The sequence below is a fragment of the Rattus rattus genome, chromosome 8, assembly GCF_011064425.1.
Source record: "Rattus rattus isolate New Zealand chromosome 8, Rrattus_CSIRO_v1, whole genome shotgun sequence".
Classification (NCBI taxonomy): domain Eukaryota; kingdom Metazoa; phylum Chordata; class Mammalia; order Rodentia; family Muridae; genus Rattus; species Rattus rattus.
Window position 1 is genome coordinate 95805438 of NC_046161.1, and position 5376 is coordinate 95810813.

At 44.3% G+C, this 5376-nt stretch overlaps 1 pseudogene; it reads right to left on the reverse strand.

Annotated features, from left to right (window-relative positions):
* Window positions 1-4889: 4889 nt before the first annotated feature.
* LOC116908019 lies at window positions 4890-5376 on the reverse strand (annotated as a pseudogene).

Genomic DNA, 5376 nt, shown 5'->3' on the forward strand with positions numbered 1-5376 from the left:
TGAGTTCCCATTGTCCTAGATTTCTAGCTTGTTCCAAGATGAACCCCCCAATCAAGTTGTCCCCCCAATCAAGTTGTCTTTTCCAGTACTCTCTCCCTTCATCCTCCCTAAGTCAACCTTCTTTTTTTTTTCTTCTTCTTCTTTTTTTTTTTTTTTTTTTTTTACAGGGCTGGGAACCGAACCCAGGGCCTTGCGCTTGCTAGGCAAGCGCTCTACCACTGAGCTAAATCCCCAACCCCCTAAGTCAACCTTCCTGTTCCCTTCCTGTTCTCACCCAGTGCCCTCCTTCCACACAACTCTGATCTCTAATTTATTTCCCCTTGTCATCAAATTCAAGATTCAAGAGAAAATTCAAGATTCCAGAGTCCCCCCCCCTCGGGCCCTCCTTGTTGCTCTAGGTCTGTGGTTTGTATCATGGTTAATTACAAATTGAAACTTTTAACTTTCAAGGACTTAAAATAGGACAGACAGGAACTTATTCTTAACTGTCCTAACTGCAAACAGAACCCTTAACCTGCAAAGTTTATCGTTCCTGTTTTGGTCACCCGTCAACTTGCAAAGTACATTGTTCCTGTTTAATGTCACACAGACACCAGGCGGTAGCTGCAAACAGCATCTGCTAGCATTTCTGTTCTCAGACAGGCTGTGGGCATGAGGATCTTCAACCCACGGCCGCAATGGTTATCATGTAGCTTTCTCAAGGTACCTCTGGAGCGTTGGAAGCAGCTGGTGCTGGCAGGAAAGCTGCCCAGTGTGGGCTGATTGGCTGATAATCCTTTATTCAGGCAGACAGAGTCCTGGAAGAGGGCCTTGCAGCTAGCTGTCCAGTCGGGAGTCAAGCTGCAACTCTTAGCTTATTTAAAGGGGAAATAAGCATTGAAGGGGGCACTTGAAATAAAACATGCCATTAACATTGACTGTGATTTCACAGCATTTGATGACATTCTAACAATACCTGACTCTTGACATCTATACATTCCTAGAAAATACAGTAAGTGTGTGTGTGTGTGTGTGTGTGTGTGTGTGTGTGTCTGTTTCCATGTTCGTGTGCGTGTGCGTGTGCATGTGTGCGTTTAGGTTAACTCCTATGGTGATACACGGCAGCCTTCATTCTGATTTTTGTTTTAGTCACTCAGCATTAACTTTTGGAGATCTAGCCATGTTCTGTGCACATTTAGTTCCTTGCCTCAACCTCCAGGCAAAATCCACAGTCTGAGCCTGAGATTTATCTTCCCACTTTTCCTAATGATGAATAAATTAGGCGCATCTGATTCATTCCTTGTTTCCAAAAGCAGAATTCTGATAAATAGTTCTTTTGTCCCCAGACAAGGACTTCTTTAAGGAGTGAAACGGAACGACATACACTCTTATTTTCACAGTCTACACAAAGCACCCACGCAGGCTCATGGTTCCAGATCCACTGCACACAGTTTTCATGCCTGTACAGCCTGGCCAGTCCCCTGCGTCACAGGACTCTGATGCTCACCCATGGGATACGTATCAAATGGCTGATTAGCATATCTCATCTGAATTAGCTTTGAGGTTTCCTGTGTGTGTGCGTGACAGAGAGAGAGGGAGGAACAGAGAGAGGGAGGGACAGAGAGAGAGAGAGAGAGAGAGAGAGAGAGAGAGAGAGAGAGAGAGAGAGAGAGAATTGCCTATTCGTGTTTTTGGCTTAATTTTTGTCTTTAATAAAACAATTCCTTGCATTTTCCACCACACTGCATCTTGTTACAAAATCTACATAGACACATCACACTTGCCTGGTTCTTACGTTTTAGTGAGCACTTACGTCTACTTATGTTTCTACCTGCTGACCTTGGCTTTCTACCAGCTATCAAACTCACTAAGTTAGTACCATTTTGGCCTTAACGATCCTAGTGTATTGGTTGGTTTGTACAGCCATGTTCTGGTAGAGATGCTTTCCCTCAATCATTAAAATCACTTAAGAGATAGATCATTTATGACAGAGCTCTGAGAACTCTTGGGAATCTTCCTGATAGTTATTGATCTAATTCTGTAAAAGGAATTAAAACAAAACCCTTTCTAAAATTTACAGCAATTTTTCTTTATTTAAGGATCCTTACATCTGGCTATGTGGCTAAGTAATAAAGTGATATCGTTCCATACAGGACAGGCTTTCTAAACCAATCCTGAATCTGTCTGTCTGTCTGTCCATCTATCCATCTATCATCTCATCTATATCTATATCTATGAACTCACCTCCCTATTGCTGTGAAAGTTAGATGTGCAAATGCTGCTTTGTGTCGCTCTCAAGAAGTGTTTATGTATTTGGGAATGTTTATGAAGGAGACTCAGCTGCAGTTTGCAGTACAGTCTGTCATCTTACCTTTTAGTGTGACGTCTTTCTCCCAGCAATCATGTGCTTGTTGGAAATATTATAGTACTCTCAATGTTTGATGATTATAAACACAATCCAAGCGATTGTATCCAAGGACACTATTTTACAACTACACTCTAAGGTGTCCTTCAGGAGAAGTTGAAGTTGATCTTGGCATTTTTGTTTGCAGGGAACTGAGGAAGAGACTGAAAGAAATACACCATGAATCCTATCTCTGTTGCTTTCACCAGATTGGCAAATATGATCAATTAGAAAGCAGAAGTGACAACCTTCACCCACTTACAGGCACTGTTGAGTGACAATATCCTTACAGTTGAAACAGTTTCTTCCTGGAAGGAGACTCTGTGTCTTAAGAAGTAAACAACTCCCAAATACTAGGAAGTCACTGAAACTTAATAAGATTCACAAAGCCCCTTGCTCCTTGAGCCTGTATAAACCATAAAGATTACTGACAGACCTAAACTGGACTCTCCGACTTGTCAGGCTGTCTGAGAAGTCTGTGGAAATGCCAAGATGATAGCTTTTGTAAGTGATCATCTATACTCCAATGCTTGGGTGTCTTTTTAACGATGCACCTGCCTTGAATTCATGCCTACACCTGTTAGTAACCCTTAACCTACACTCTTGTAAGTAACCCCAATAAACTTACTGGTTAAGCAAATTGGACTTTGGTGTAGGGTAAGTGTATCGGGATTTGAGGGCTGGCATGTGGTTGTGGCAGCGGTGGAATGGGTCTGGAGCAAGAGTGAGGTCAAGATGTGTACAAACTTGGAAAATTTCATCTTGAGACAGGCAGGAGTAAGAACTGCTTCCTCCTTGTTCTGGGCCTACATGCCTCAGAGAACAAATCTTTGTGACCCCAACCTCCACCACCATTGAGGTAGTCACATTAGCCTGGTGGCCAAATTACAGGTTTAACTTAGGCTCTTCCTGTAAGGACATGTCCAGCAAGCACCTAGAATTCCTTTTCATGCAAATGAAGTGTTCCTAGCACCTCAGTATCACTCACCATGAAAAAACCCTCCCTACCCACTCCCCAAGGTTTATATAGCTCGTATTACCCCTGAATAGAGAGAGCTGTAACACTTGGGAATCATCTTGGAGACAGCTTACTTCTCCCTGGCCAAATGAGTTCCTGCGAACCTACCCTGCCTGGACAACCTTTGTTCCTTTCATTTCAGGCAGGTGGGCTGTGGTTGGTACCCGAATACTGTGAATATAGAAACAGAACCGGACCACAGTTTGGTCATTGGTACCCTTTCTGATGTGAAAGGAAAATTTTTTCAGGGTTTCCCCCTTTAAAAAATTTACAAAGCAGGCAAATAATTAGTAATTGAAACATTAACTGCACTGGGACCTAAATCCAGTTCAGAATCATGGGGAGCATCGCAGCGTAGCCTATGTTCTGGAATCCAGAAATGTAGGCTGTCCAGGTGTTAATGTGTTTAGTTGTGTTTATATGGGTAAGACTCTGCCCATCCCATTCTAGTCAAACTATCCCAATGATGCTGTCTATGTGTTAGATGCAGTCTGTGTGGTAGCCACAATGCTGATATCGGGTAATTTCAGTGAGAGCTGAGGCTTTCCAGTGAGAGGAATCTCTGTTTCTTTCCTGAAGTCCATCTTTTCATTCACAGTCAGCTTCCTCGCCTGTGCCACTTAGGCCTGATAGCAAATGCAAGGGTGCCGTTGGATTCTAGGGACGGATTCATTTCCTGTTTTTGTCATTCAGACAAACCGACAACGGACTTTTGGAAGAACGCCTGGCACTGGCGCCTTTCAAACGTTTTCTCATAGCTCTTGTGCAGTTACATTCATCTGTTGGTTCTAAGAACAGAAGGGAACAGACCCAGGTCCAAACTTGCCACTGGGATGCTTACCAGCCACAAGACTTTGACTGAGTCAATCTTAGTGCGCAACCCCCTCCCCAACCTTCCTTGTTTGTGAACGCTGACCTTGAAGGCTGTTACAAGAAAAACCGGAAGTGATGTCTGTATACCCCTAGCGCTTCGCCAATCACATTCAAGCTCCTTAGTTCATTTTCTTTCCTTGCTGATCACAAGAAGAGGCAGGTTGCTTTGGAGGTGGGAAGTCAGTGTCTGATTCCAAATTGGGCAACCTTCTCAAGATTCCTGTCAGGTATTCTCAACCACATCCCTATTTTGACAGATGCTAGACTCTCTCTGCGAGAGGCCTAGCACTGGGACAGGGACGCTATGCAAATGAAGCCTTTGCAAGAGCTGCTGAATGTCAGCAGACAGGGCTTCTGCCACAGACTTTTGATGTGCTATGTGTCCCAGGCTGTTCCTCCAAGCCTTCTGAGTACTCCTAAGACTAGAGCCAAAGAACTTCCAGGGTTTGCCAAGGCAGCGCTCCTTAGCACTGCAGCCAGAGCAGAGGGTGGGTAGGAGGGTCAATGTCTGACTCTAGGACGCTGGGATACCGACATGTCAAAGTCTTGTGGCTGGGTTTCTTTCTTTTTTTTTTTTTTAAGTTGGAAAATAATTATTTGTTCTAGGGCATTGGCTAGAGTCCCCTTAGAACTTCTGAAACTGCTTCTTGGTGCCAGCAGCCTTGGTGACCTCGAGCACATTGAATGGAACAGTCTTGCTCAGGGGCCTGCAACTCTCCAACAGTGACAATGTCGCCGATCTCCACATCCCTGAAACGGGGACAGGTACACAGATATGCTCTTGTGACGCTTCTCAAAGCGGTTGTACTTTCGGATGTAATGGAGATAGTCCCAGTGGATGACAATGGTCCTCTGCATCTTCATCTTCGTCACCACACCAGACAGGATCCGACCTCGGATGGAGACATTACCAGCGAATGGGGCATTTCTTGTCTATGTAGGCGCCCTCGATGGCCTCCTTGGGTGTTTTGAAGCCTGGACCGATGTTTTTGTAGTACCGAGGGAGTTTTTCCTTGCCGGTTCCTCCCAGCAAAACATTCTTCTTCTTTTGAAAGATTGTAGACAGCTCTTGGTAAGCACGCTCCTTCTGAATGTCCACCAT